Source organism: Ammospiza caudacuta, chromosome 2, assembly GCF_027887145.1.
Source record: "Ammospiza caudacuta isolate bAmmCau1 chromosome 2, bAmmCau1.pri, whole genome shotgun sequence".
Lineage (NCBI taxonomy): Eukaryota > Metazoa > Chordata > Aves > Passeriformes > Passerellidae > Ammospiza > Ammospiza caudacuta.
Window position 1 is genome coordinate 79,743,160 of NC_080594.1, and position 14,800 is coordinate 79,757,959.

Consider the following 14,800-nt stretch of genomic DNA (forward strand, 5'->3'; position numbering starts at 1 on the left):
ATAAAATAGAATTTTCCGATAGACACAAGTACTGCTTTACAGTTTATGATCCATCATGATAAAAGTTTTAATCTATGCAAAAAAACCTCTATGTGACTTTCAGAAGAGGCACTCCATTTGTTTTGTTTTCCAGAAGTACTGTCTTACTTCCTGTAGTTCTTCTGACTTGGCTTGGTCAGTATTATGGTGCCATTTACCTTATTTTCACTTTATAGATACACCCCACAACAAATCATGGTTCATTAGTGTAGGCATGAAACATAAGGTGGTGTCTTTTGCATCTTTCCCACATTGCCCCATAGGTCAACAGTTTCTTAGTTTGGCATTGGTTCCAGTTACGTGGAAATAAATTTTAATTTTGCTATTAATGTACTGTAGCAATGAAGTATCACTTTCTCAGGGGAAGTGACACAAAGGGTCTATTTAAATAATATTAAATTTATTATTAAATAATAAATGCACGCTGTAGCAGTGTGTCACTATGACTGCAGTAATATTCAGTTAATTTGGTGCAGGGTATCTTGGGGAAGTAGGAAGTCTTCAAGTATGACTAATGGACAAAGCTTCATACTTAACCTGTAGTCTGTGTTGTAGTTTACTGCCTCTGATCATGCCTGGGGAGTGGTTCAAGTATGTAAAAGTCTCTCGCTTCTTTCTAACTTACATCTCCTGGGAGAATAGCTGATAAAAAACCTTGCTTTTTTCATGCTTATCCACCCTGTTACCCATTCTATCAATTTGATTTCATAACTTCATCTTGAAAAAATAGCTTCCAGCCTTCTTCCAGTTGTCCTCAATCTGAGCATCCCAGCTTGAAAACTGTATTTCTAAAGTGTGCTTTCTGTCACCGAAAAGAACCCCCTCATTTTCTGTCACACACTGAGGCTTTTGTGTGCATCAGCTGGTGCTGTGCCCTACATCAGGACTGCACTAGGTAACAGCAGGGGACAGAAGCACTCCTCCAGTGCCCCCATAGCCCCAGTGTGTACGAGGTGTGGGTTTGTGCCTGCTGAAAGCTGCCACACACCTGGGGAATGTTCAGGAAGGGCTTCAGCAGTTCCAGGCTCCCTGACACCTCACTGCTGCACGGGGCTGAAGCAGGGTCCCCCTGAAGGCAGCACTGCCCCTGCTGACCATGGTGAACAGCGCTCTTGAGGTCAGAGCACAGCATCTCTCCTGAGAGATTCCATGCAGTTCTGTTTTAAATAAAGCTGGGGTTTCTGTGTCTGCTCATTCTATGGCCTGTGTGTTTCAGTGCTTGCACAATAGGAGGATGTATTGACAAGACTGCAAACTGAAGTTGGTTGTGCTCTGAAGAAATCCACTTCTCTGTGTGAGAGGGCATCACTTGGCCAGCCATCACCATTTCTGCAGATGCCAGTTTGTGTCAGCTGTGATTTACTGGCTGGGAGGGAGGATCTCAGTGCAGTAGACAAAAGGGTGAGATCACCAACTCGATCTACAAGCCCCCCACAAGCTCTCAGGAGGGATCTGCCTGCATTGCTTCTCACCAGCCGTGGAGACTGGAGCAGTTCTGGGGCTCATCACAAGTCTCCTCAGCTATTCACTCCCCTTCCACACAGACTGTGTTTATTGTATATTTATTTAAAGTGCTTCAGGTAGGAAAATGAATATTTACAATTAAGTATATGTAAATGGAAGTGGAAAGACTTGATTGGAAAAATACCAAGTTTCTAATACATATTACAATACTAAGACCTCCCACACAAGATAAACGTTTATAGCCAGATCTAAATGAATATTTCTTTCTGATTCCTGTGCCAGTGGAAAGCCATGGAAGTATCAAGATCTTTTTGTTTGCATCTCAGTCCTCTACAGAACTGGAAGAATGCTTTATTTGATTTGGTTTTAGTTTATTCTGTGCAATGTCCTGCCTCTAATTGATAGAATAAAGGTATGGGGCTGGCTAACACTGCTATTAGGCTGTACCTTTTAACTCTTTGTGTGACTATGCAATGTACAAAGAGCAGATTCTCTTTGCGGATGTCAAACATTAAAAAAACTATTGAGCTGGTTTTCAAAGGATCCTTCTTCTCTAACTGCAGTGATCTGACCAGGCTGTGGTTTTCCACTCAACGCTAAGTTCTGATTCCAGTTTTCCTTAAACCATTATTTTCTGCAAATCTATTTCCTGCCTTGTGAATTCTCTCTCCCACTGTGCTCTCGCTGCCCTCCCCTCTCCCCCTCTCTCATACATATGATTTTGAGTGTAATGGGTGTCATTTCTCTCTCTATCTCTCCATCTGTTCCCACGATCAACGCTCACAGTCCAGCCCCTGCTTTGCATGTAGTGTGTGTGTATCTTCTTTATCCCTGGCCTGTTTTGATTTCGCGCTTTTCCTGTCTCTCCTTTGCCTTCTGTGCCATCTTTCTAGTCTCCATTGCCATCAGAGACCTCAGGGTGTGGTTTGACATTGCAGCTAATTTGGGCTGTTAGCTGTTAAAAATAGTGTCCCTGTTCCCCTGGCTGCACACTGCCCTCGCTTCCCTTGAACTGACACCGGCTGTCACCTCGCAGTTTGAGTGAGGAATCAAGGAGTTAAACTGGTTAACAATTCAGCCTTTAGCAGCAGCCAAAGAAAAAACAATTTGGTTCTTAGTGGTTTTAGCTCAGCAAACCAGATTCAACAAACTTTGTTGAGTGCTGGTGACACTGTTGGAGATGGGGTCAGAAAGGCACATTGAAGAGAGGCCAGAAGCCCTTTAGAAGTCTGGCTGCAAGGTTGGTCAGTCTTTCACAAGCTGTCAGCCTTTTAATTCCTCCATCTCTCTTCTCTAGGTCTCCCGCTGCATTTTGCATGCTGAGGGTGGGACTGTCCCTGCCCTTGACCGCTGTCTTTCAACAGGAGTGTGTCATTAGGGGCAGAGGGGTTCCAGCAAAAAGAAAACTGTTCAGCTGCTTTAAAGTATTTTAACTTGAATTGAAGTGTGCCTTTGCAGCCTTAAAAAGGAGCTGTGATAACAGACACGACTGGAGTGGGTGCCATTTTTTTCAGCAGATGGTAACACTGGAAGAAGGCAACCCAGGATGTCACATGGCTTTTCACAAGGTCTGCCTATGGGTAAGGAGAGACTCAATCTAAACATCTGCGACCCAAAGAGCAAAGGTTTCCAGCAGCGGGTGCTCTGGAAGGTTGTCTTTATTTTCAGCTGGGATGTGTGATTTCAGAAGGCTCTGGTGGGATGGGGAGGATCTGTCTTACCCTGTGGTCAAGTGCTCCTGAGTTTGTCCAGCTTGGTGAACAAGTTTGGCTTCTAATGCTCCTGCAACAACCCCCTCCCAAAAAATGAATGACTGGAATCCGAAAACAAGGTATCTCAGTAATACAGTAGCCACAACTGAAAGAGTGTATGTGCACATTGTTAGTGTATACTTTTTTTTGCTTAGTTTCTCACCCTTCCAGCCTCTTAAAACAATGGCATTATTTTCAAATCAAATTTTATAAAATGAACATTGGAGTTGTTAAGAAGAGATCAAAATTTACATAACACTTCTATGTAACCTATTACCTATGAAAATTTACTTCAGGCTGAAACATGTTTTCCAAAGCTTACAGCATACAAAACAAATGGGGTTTTAAAATTTCTTTACTTATGATTACCTTAAATTGTGTTTTCTAAAAGGGAAGGGGAAAAAAATCTTGGAACCTTACCAGTTTAATTTGCATTTTGGCTCTGATGTAACTCAAAATAGATTAGATTAAAAAAGGAAATTTGGCAAGTGATTACTCAATTACATGATTTTACTGCTTTGGTATTTTGAAAATAAAAATGAACAGATCTGTTTTACTTTGAAAAGCGCCTGGTGCACGTGTGCCGTAACCACTTTTCAGAAACCATATGGAAGGTTCCCTACGCTGCATATGGCAATGCAATACCAGAGCTCAGATATGTATTCCTGTGATAGACTACACAGGATTCAGTTGCATCAGGGATATTAATGTCTACATTCAGATAGTGCTGTATGGAAGCTCAGCAGGGTAAATAACTTTGGTGTAAAACATGGCAAGTTCCCAGTGACAGGGCTGCATTGCTCCTTTTCCATAGAAAGGAACTAAAATTGCTCGGGGCTAGTGCCAGGCCAGGAAGTTCGGAGGAATTTCGGGAAGGGTTACAATTACTATATTGCAAGATAGGAAAGGTGAGCAGCATCAATAGATACTTCAAAACATTTCATCATCTAGAGCTATGGTAGCTGCTCATCTCTAGCCTTCATGCCAAGGGTAGGAAGCCTCTGCTGACCCCTAGAAGACCAAGCAAGTGGTGACAAACTCCCTAGAGTAACAAAGCATTGATCCTCCACATGGTGTGGGATGGGGTAGTACTGTGCCTTAAACTGGCTATCATCAGGATTATCTGTAATTCCCATCACCCTCTTTTCATTAGCAAACTGGTAGGAGATGATGGACCATCTGTCACTTCATCACTGATGTGTCCCCTTGGAGTCCCTAGGGCTGTTTGTGGCTTTTCAGGTCTCTGAGAAATACAACACTTTTGCCAATGTTTGTTTGGTGCCATGATCTGATCACTTGCCTGTCCTGTCTGTAGAGCTGCTTGGGTCCCTGAAAGCTCCTCCACACGCACGTGTGCAGCTGTCCCCTCAGTGCAAACATTACTGTGTGTCTGTTCCTTCACACAAAAGGCAGCATCCCTGGTGAGGGATTCCGCCAAAATAACCACAACTTCAAATGACAGAAACCTTACTTAGTGCCATCAGTGCCCTGACAAACTGTGGCTCTTTCACTTGATTTCAGTGAGGATTAAGACCTTCAGAACACTAATCTTGATGTAGAAATGATGATACAGACCCAAAATCCTGACACACAAAGAGCAGAATATGCTGGGAAGTTAGAAATTAATAAATTTCTTATGAAAGTGTGGTGTGGAATGGAGGTGGTGGGCTACAGGATTTCACTGGACTACTGAGCCTGTGAACCTTCAGCAAAGCAGCCCTGTCTGAAGAGGGGTCACTACCTAGATACCCCTCACACAAAGAGCTGTTGCAGAAGGACAAGCAGGGATACCCACCTCAATGTATTTAAAGAGTTACATGGCATGTGAGACTTGGTTGTCCTCTACATCTTGGTTTCATCTTTCTGCCTCTCACAAGTAACTAGATTTGAGTACCATATATGTGATATTTAACAGACCTGTTTCTGAGAAATCTGTGAGATGGATCTTTGCTGTCTGAAATAAAGCACTTCTCAAGACCCTGGATTTTCCTCATATCTTCACTTTTCTCCTGTTTAAATGTGAAGCAATGGCCTTCATGACCCTTCACAGCTGTGCAATTGCCACCGATGGCATTGCTACAGGAGGCTTGTTGCTGCTTCTCAAGAATTGCATATGGTTGGTTTTTCCCTGCTTCCTACCTTTGTGGGGGGCAAGTGATGAGCTCAAACCTGGTCTCCAATCCCTCCAGGTCAGCAACCTGTGCTGGCACTGTAAATAGCCTGAGTCATCCCAGCCCTGACAGTGGACAAAGCACAAAGCCTTTACTCAAGGGCAGGAGAGGAGCTGAGAGCTGCCATCAGCCCCAAGTATTTCCAAGGGGGGAACGGCCATGCGCTTAGCAGAAGGGTTGGTAACCTTCAAAGAAAAAGAAAAGCAAGCTTTTTCTGCTACTGAGTTTGAGATATGTAGACAGTGAGTTTCAGTTTCTTATCTCTGAGGTCAGTTACAGACCAGAATGTGCAGCGGTGTGCATGTGAGCAGATGTCACTGTTGTGACTTTATAAGTTCTGTGCTGGGGGAAGCAGCAAACCTAGGGCTTCTGTTCTGGAGATGAAAATAGGATGATAGAACCAGGGCAGGAAGAAACCGCTTCCCGGTCACCATATCATGGTGGAATTGTTGCAATTCATGTATTATTCAAAGTCTAGATTTCGTGGCCAAGTCTTAAATTAACCTTGGAGTTATCTGGAAAGTCTCTTCTTTCCTGTCGAGTACGAGGCTTTCCCAAGCAAACGCCCTCACTCCTCACACACCTCACCCCCGGTCACGGCTGTTGCTGTTCCAGAGGGAAAGAAATGCGAGCTGAAAAGCCGCCTTAGAAGTCTCTCCAGGTTCATTCCACGGAGCACGGCTGTGGTCGCGCAGGGCCCGTGAGCACCCACACCTCCCCTCAGGGCCGGCTCTGCAGCTACGGCTTCCCCCGGTGAGGCAGAAAGCCCCCGCCAAAGGAAGCCTCTCTGCCGGCTGCGGGCGCAGTCCCCGGGGCTCGGCGGGAGCACGGCAGGCCGGGCTGTGCCATGCCGTGCCGGGTCGTGCCGGGCCATGCCGGGCCATGACTGCCCGAGCCAAGCCGTGCCGTGCTGTGCCGTGCCATGCCGTGCAGAGCCGTGCCGGGCCGTACCATGCCGAGTCATGCCGAGCCGAGCCAAGCCGAGCCGAGCCGAGCCGGGCCGAGCCGAGCCGAGTCATGCCGAGCCGAGCCAAGCCGAGCCGAGCCGAGCCGAGCCGAGCCGAGCCGAGCCGAGCCGAGTCATGCCGAGCCGAGCCGGGCCGAGCCGAGCCGAGCCGAGCCGAGCCGAGCCGAGCCGAGCCGAGTCATGCCGAGCCGAGCCGGGCCGAGCCGAGCCGAGCCAAGCCGAGCCGGGCGGGCCGGGCCGAGCCGAGCCGAGCCGAGCCGAGCCGAGCCGAGCCGAGCCGAGTCATGCCGAGCCGAGCCGGGCCGAGCCGAGCCAAGCCGAGCCGGGCGGGCCGGGCCGGGCGGCGCCGCCAGGGGGGGCCCTTGGTCCGCGGCCGCAGCCCCGGGGAAGCGGCATCGAGCGGCCCCAGCCCCGGCGGGACACGGCACGGCACGGCGCGGCCGGGCTGGGCGAGCAGCCGGCCCGGCGTCCGCTCCTCCGCTTCGGGGGCCAGGGATGATTTGTGATTCATCTCTCTTCTTATTCTCTTTTTTTTTTTCTTTTTTCCTTTTTTTCCCCCCAGCCTACGATTATTTCTATGCACCTGACCCGCTATTTCACAACTCGGGAAACCCCAGAGCGCGGCTGCTGACACCGAGTGAGGGGGAGAGGATGTGAGCAGAGAAGTTTAGGGAGATAAGTGTGAAACAGGGAAAAATAAAACACCACCAAGAAAAACAACAAACAAAACGAGTCTTTAGAAAAATCCTGAATGTCTGAACGTGTGTGTGTGTGCGTGTGCGTGTATGTGTGGTGTGTGTTTTCCTTCCTGCCAAAGCAGGATGTCAAATACTGTCCTTTTCCCCTCTTTTTTAAAGCAGGCTGAAAGGAAAATTCTTCGCAGAATCTTAAAGAACTTTTTTGACACAACAGCTGCAAAATCTATTTTCTAAACAAAGATTTATACATATTTATACGAGCTTAATCCAGATTTTTTTTTTTAATAAATCATTCTCAGAACTGCAGAGGTAAACTATATGTAAATACCTCAAGTAATAGGCTTGTAGTGCAAATCACATCATTTTATCTTCAATTTTGCATTCGTTTTTCTGGCTTAAAGGTGCATCAGAGATATGCATTTTAGCATATTCAGAACACGGGGCGTGAAATTAAATGTTTGACAGAGTGAGAAAAATATACAGACTTTGGAGATGCCTTAAAAATAGTAATTTATGCAGATCTAGAGGAGTGAAATCATTTGCAATGGAGTGACCCTCTCTCCAGGAATTTTTTGCTCAGTGTTCTTCTCTAATCTCCTGCTGTATCTTCATTTTTCATTGAACTAGCCAGTTTTCTGCGAAGCAGTCTTGTAGATAAGGGAAGTGCTAAAAGAAGAAGAAAGAAGAAGCTCAGTGGGTCCGTTTCCATTGCACTTTTACCCAAGGCAATGGGCAGAATTTAACGGATTCCTTCCAACATATGTTTTTGCCAGATAAGTAAACAGTGTGTGTCGGAAATGAAAAAGCATTTGCAATTTAATGACATTACAGCTCTCAGCTTAGGCTGGCGTGCTGCGAGGCGAAAAGCAGAAAGAGAGAGGAGAGTAGAAAGAGAAAAAGAACAAAGTTCATCTTCCCTTTTGTGCATTTTTATCAAGGAAAATATTACTTCTTTCCCCCTCTTGTTCTCTTTTCTTTTTCTTTTTGCTTTTTTGTCTCACTCATCTACATTTTTTTCTTTTCTCTCCTTTTGTCTCCTCTGTTCACTTTTCCCTTTTTCTTCCACTGCCACCGACTCGTTTCCTTTCACCACCCCCCCCTTTCCATTGTGTCGCCTTATTCATCTATTTGGCCCATTCAGTTTTTACCTATAAGGAGCTGTTTATCCAACAATGTATCTTTTTTTTTTTTTTTTTTTTTTTTTTTTTTTTTTTTTTCCTTCCGCCGTGTCGTACTCCCGGCGCTACAGCTCACAGTCAACCGGATTGTTGGAGGGATTATAACGTTTCATTTCAAAGCGCGACAAATCTGCTCGCCTTCCCTCTGTCCCCGCTCTCCCCTCTCCCGCCGGTGCCTCGGAGACGCGCGGCGCCCTCGGGGCCGGGATCGCCCGCTCGTCCCCTCGGCAGACCCGCTGTGGGCAGCCCCGGGAGGGGCAGCGGGGCCGGGCCGGGCCGGGCAGGGCCGGGCAGGGCAGGGCAGGGCAGGGCCGGGCAGGGCCGGGCCGGGCAGGGCAGGGCAGGGAGAGCCCCCGCTCCGCTCCCGCTCCCGCTCCGTCGGACGCGGCCGCGCCTCATCCCCCGCTCTGCCCAGCCATGAGGGCGCTGAGCGCTGCAAAGCCAGGGGATCCCAGCCCAGGCTTCCCCTGCAGCTCGGGTGTAATTGAAAAATACCTCCAGTCAGTGGCAAGTCCTGTCTTATAGCACATATCAGAAACTATGTAAAAACAAAACAAAACAAAAAAAAAAAAAAAAAAAAGAAAAAAGAAGAAGAAGAAAAAAAAACCCCAAAACAACCAAATCCAAAAACTGCCTGTCTAAAGATCCGTGCATGGGTTGGTTTGGGGTTGTGTTAGGTTCGTTGGGCTTTTTTTTTTTTTTTTCCATTTTCCTTTTTTTTTTTTTTTTTTACCATGAAATTACATCTTCCACATCTCCCAGATCCGGTACTTGGTAAGTAAAAAGGGAAATCTGTTTGGACATAAGGAGGTAAAGTAGCTAGAGGTGGTAATTTAATCATCCGAGGATATATTTCAATGTTTTTTCTGGTCTTCTAGGCATTAGCACTTTAAATTCATTATGTCTGTTTGACAGATATATGCAGCCTTAAGGATCTAAAAATGAAATCCAAGAAGTATAGCCTGCTAGAGGACATATATTGAAGTTAAGAGATTAAAACGGTCTAACCATTGCAAACAGAATGGAACATCTCGCATTTCTCATTCCTTATAAGCATGACTATTTTGCAGATGTTAAATACGGTCTGCTCTAATTATGAAGGAGGGGAGGGGGGGGGACCCACTCAAGAGCCGAGGCTTTCTAACTTTTACATTGATGAAGTGGATATTAGAAAGACAATATTAGCTCCTGTGCTGTGTCTCGGGCTCGGGAAGTTTTACATGGGGGATTTTCTCTATCAATAATTTAATAAGGAGGGTGCAGCAGCAGGAGCAGCAGCCTCTCCTACATGCTTTAAAGACTCAAGAATCGTGCATTAATTTCCTATAAGGCAAATAACAAAAGAGCCAAATGAGAAGAGCGGGTCTTTTTTCTGTCTAACTGGGACACTGAGGACTCTGTGTCATTACAGTAATTTAGCAATGTTAATGATCTGTAATATTAATACATCATACTTGAAAATGGGGAAGAGTTGTCATAATTAAATGCATTAAGCCACAATTAAAAAGTCATCTAAGCAGTTGTAAAGATACCAGCGACGATAAAGCTGTTCATTACGCTGTGAACCTCTCTGCCCATGGAAGCTCTCCGTGGCAGGGCTGGTGCAGCAGCCGCGCAGGAAGGAAGGCGGTGGGGCGCGCAGCCCCATCAGCACATGGCCCACGGAGGCGGGGGCGAGGGGGCTGGACCAGCGAGCCCTTTCCCGGCCCTGCCTCGGTTCTGCGGGAACGGGGGAAGGGAGGGAGGGAGCGCAGGAGTCTCGTCCCAGACATTCGTGTCCACACACACCCCTTTTGAAAGCGTGTCCCCAGACGCACTGAATCGCACATTCCGGCCGCGAAGCCGGTGCGAGGCTCAGGATAAGCCCGGAGCAGGCAGCCCCTGCCGCGGACACGGGCGGCGGCCCCCGGTGCGGTCCCGGCCGGGGCGCTGTACCCGGGCCCTCCGCCGCCACCCTCGGCATCTCCCGGCTGGGCTGAGCTCCGGAGCCCCGGCACCGAGCTCTGAACAGCGCGGCTGAGCGCTCCACCTGCGGGGCTCCTCTGCCCGAGGTGTGCCTTGCCCTGCCAGCTGCCCGGGAATCGGCGCTCCCTGCTGCGGGGAGCCGGGCCGACACTTGGGGCTGGGGATGGGCAGACACAGGCTGATTCTGTGCGCTGGGAAACCTGGCTCTTGTGCTGCCCAGGTGCTGCCAGCCATCCCACGGGGGCAACAGCCCCACGCATTTATTTCCTCGTATTACTCGTGAGAGCATCATCCCCAAACTAGTTTGTGTGAAAATCTCATCCCCAGCTTCTTCTGTCAGAATGATCCAACTCTAAAACAATCCATTTTAAAAAAAATCACATTCTACCAGATCACTGCTGATAGTCAGAGTGTTTCTTCTTCCATCTCTGTCAGATTTTCCATCTCATGGATATCTCTTGATTTTCAGGCTGGTTTTGTAATGGAGAAGAGGTTGCACTCTCTGACTAGGGCTCTACGGAGGTCCCCTCCTGAAAACTGCTCATCTCTTTGGACAAATTCAGGAAAATCTGGCTGAGGGAAGATGGTCTCACAGCCCTTTATTATGGAAATGGGTAGTTGGGTAAAGAAGGAAAACCCAGTCTGGCGATTCCAGAGGGAAAGACAAACACCAGCTCAATCCTACGAATCAGACATAGAGGTGAATCTTCCAGTTCAAGGAAAAGTTTTGGACAGATCTTGAACATAGTTCCAAAAATCAGGCCTATTTCCAGCCATAATCCACAACTCCATGCAAATGTAGGCTTGCCCAGGGGAGATACAGCACATGGACACTGGCATCTACATGGAGTCCTGAGAGAGTGCTGCATATTGCAACTGCTTAACCTTTCCCTCCTCTGTTGATATCAGTGATGAATATGATCACCAAAAACAAGAGGGAATATAATTAATGCCAAATAAACAGGTAGGAGTAAAGACTATTAAGTAAAAGCAACACAATTTACTCAATCTTCAGATATGGCATTTTGGAAATGTCAACAATTTTGAATTTTGTTCTGTATTGCTGTTAATGCAAACACCCTACAAATGCACAAGATCAAGATCTTGGTTTGATATTTACATTTACATCGATATATTAATGAAAATAATTTACATACATAACAATTTACATATATATGTCCAACTTTCATATATGATGGAGTGTAATTCCTTGGAAGCCTTTGACTTTCATGGGAATGTTGCTTCTTTGAATGACAGAATGATGATGAGAAAGTCTTCATTTGGATTTGTAAAAAATCTTCAGGTAGGGAATAGATTTATCTTGAAGATAAAATGCAGGTGAAATGACAATGTCAAAGTGATGGAACTTCAGCTTTTGTGAGTATGGATTTGTTAAAGGGCTGAAGGGAGCTTTATCTCCTCTTCCTCTCCTGCATCCATTGATACTGTACATCCAAACTCTGTGGGAGGGTCACAGCTGTCATGGTTTCCTATTCAGTGGATCAATTTCTCTTCTGTGTTGGTCCATCAGAAGAATGTCATGCAACCTCATCTTCCTCAAAGTCTCATGGCTTTCCTAAGTTTGCTTAAAGCCCATGCTTGACCCCAGCCAGAGGCAAGATAACCTTGGACTTGAGCTCGCACTTATGTCTGTTGTTAGAATTCCTTCAAAACACTCAAAATAATCTTAAGTCAGGAAGGAGCTGTTACCTTTGGAAATGGGAATGGACCTTCAGTGGTCTGAGGCCAACACTGTGTCTCAGATCCCTATTTGTGGTCTGTTTGTCTAAACATGACACAAGCATGTTTCATAATGTATCTCAATGCAGAAGAATAGTGTCCCACAAAGCTTTTGTCATGTCCTGGAGAAGACTTTTTCCACAGTGAAATCCTGGAAAATACCTTCCCTGGCATTCAGCCCTGAAAATATTAATCTGAACCCAGGCTCCCTAACTTTATGATCATCCCACTGTCTGTTGCAGGGCTGGGACTCTGAGCCCAAGCTCTAGGGCCATGCCTTGGGGTCCATGGTCCTGGGCTTGTGTGGGTGGAGAAAATGTCTCACAGCCACTTGTTCTGGGAGCTTCCATGGATGCCTGGGGACAGTGCCTTCAAGAAGCCATTAAAGAATAGCATTTACCTCATCAACTGCAAGATGCAAGGTGCGTTTTTTTATTTGGAAACATTACATTTTGGTGTTCGAAACAGAATTTATTTCTCTAAAAATGTCCAGGATGAGGAAAAATATTTTTTACTGAGATGAAAGTTATGCATAAATATATATAAAATAAATTGTGTTCATGCTTGAATCTATGTTTATTTTAAGTCTTGACAAATGAAAACTGTGCTCTTCAGCTGGCTCTGCTGGGCATGCAACCTGAGGTACTTTCCTGGCTCTGGAGAGTGAACAAGCCTGGTGAGTGATACAAGGCCCATGCAAAGAGGATGAGGAAATAATCACTTGTATCACAATGAGCAGCCACCCAACCCATCCACTGCCTTGATTCTGTTATGTTTTGCTGGTGCAATTGGAGAAGTCAATTTTCAGGAGAGAATAGGAGGAGCACACTGTACAGCTGACCTCGCAGGATGCTCCTTCCCTGAGAACTGGGCAAAGCTTGAGAGGGAAGCTGAATCAATGAGCCATAAGGATGTTACCAAAAGTACTGGAAAGGCAGAAGCTCCTATAGCAACACTGTAGTTAAAGATGCTGCAAGATACACAATTGTCAAAGCTACCAAAACAGCTGTGTTGGAACTGTTGAGAGTTGTGTGGAGCAAAGGGCTGCAGAGAAGGAAAGCACAGAGTAGGTGAGCACATGGGTCAAGGAGACCTCTGCACTGTTACACAGTGGTAGAGGGAAAATAGATAAATTATATTTAGGAAGGAAGCTACATTAATCTAAATTATATAGAACTTAAAACTGGTTTGAAGGACAGTAAGGGAAGGCCAAGATTCAGAGATGTTGGTAGGAATATTAATCAAGGGAGGACAGTAGAAGAAAACGCTCAGAGCCTGAGAAAGCAGGAGCTTGCTCTGAGCTAGGCTGAAATAATGCTGGTATGTTAAAAACAGCATAAGATATTTTGAAAACAAGTACAAAGACAGAATCTGAGTGACAGTGATATTCCCATGCTGTCACAGTGAAGGTGATAGATGAAGCCATCTTCTCTGGAGTCACCAGGGAAGGGATAGGTAAAGGAAAGAGGGTAAAAGAGGCCAGTCTAAAAAGCCTGAAAGAAACAAAGCCTGGAGAGTGTGGCTGCAGGTGTCAGAGGCAGCTGAGACTCTGGAAAGGATGAGAAAAAGCTGTGGGCCATAAATTGAACGGGCTGGATGTAAAACCTTCAGAGAGCAGGCGCAGGTGGCGTGTCCCAGGGAGGAGGTTGGTTGGAATATCTGCTGCCATCAACAGGAGGGATTCAGCAAGGTGGGATATTATCTCATGTAGCAGCTGTAACTAGCACTAGTTTGGTACTAGATGTTCAGCTCTGTCAGAGCTTTGTGGTCTGTTCCCAGGGGACAGGCATGTTTGTCAGAAGTATAATAACAGCTGACTAAGGCAGACTTGCTCTGAGGTTATCATTACTTCTCCATAGCTGATCATAAATAAATATTTCAGCAGAAGCCTTAACTCCCCTTCTAGAAAAGTAGCACAAAAGAAATGAATGTTTTCTTTGAAGTGTGAGTTTTGGAAACTGACCACAATTTCATCAGTCATCATTTGGAAGCAATACCTTCAAAAAGAGTGCCTCATAAAAAGTAAGCTTTCCCTAAAACCTCACAATCTTATACCTGAGCTCTTCAAAAATGAGAGATCTTTTTCTTCCTCAAAGGCTGAAGGTGAAATATTCTGCTCATTTACAAATAACTTGCCTTGGGTACATCTTATTTGGTGTCATATAAATTGTTAGTCAGGATTCCAGAGAAAATAAATGGGGGGGGTGGGGGGAAGGAAATTTTTCTCCAGCAATTGTTTCTAGTAGTAATCTTTAAATAATTTGTCCTAGTTGGTCAACCAGGAGCCAAATTTGTCATTAGTCCATGTCAGAAAAAGACCATTCTCAAGAATACTTATGAGATGTAAATGAAAGACTAAATTTTCATTTAATCCAGTACCCTATCAACTTTTCACTTTATTAATCAGTAAGGAACTTCTACATGAACTTAAAAAAATGTTCCTAAAAGTGATCCAGGTGCAACTTCAAGAAGGAGCATGTTTTCATCAGGATTTATGACACTCTGAAGAGTTTGGAGCCCAGAAATAAATTAATTTATCTCAAGGCATCAACAGAAAGAAAAAAAAAAAAAAAAAAAAAAAAAAAAGAAGAAGAAGAAGAAGAAGAAGAAGTTGGGTAAAAGCCTGGTCTTGGTAAAATCTCTGGTAGAGATGTCATTTTCCTTAGTGTAGTCTGGATTTGCCCCATTCTCTTTTATCTGTGACCATTATAAACCTGATGCAGTTGCTTTCTGACTACTTTTACAATTGGAAATTTTCAAGCATATTTAAATTGGTGAGGTTATGTTCAAAATACAGTAAAATATTGAAATTAACATTGCCCTTTTT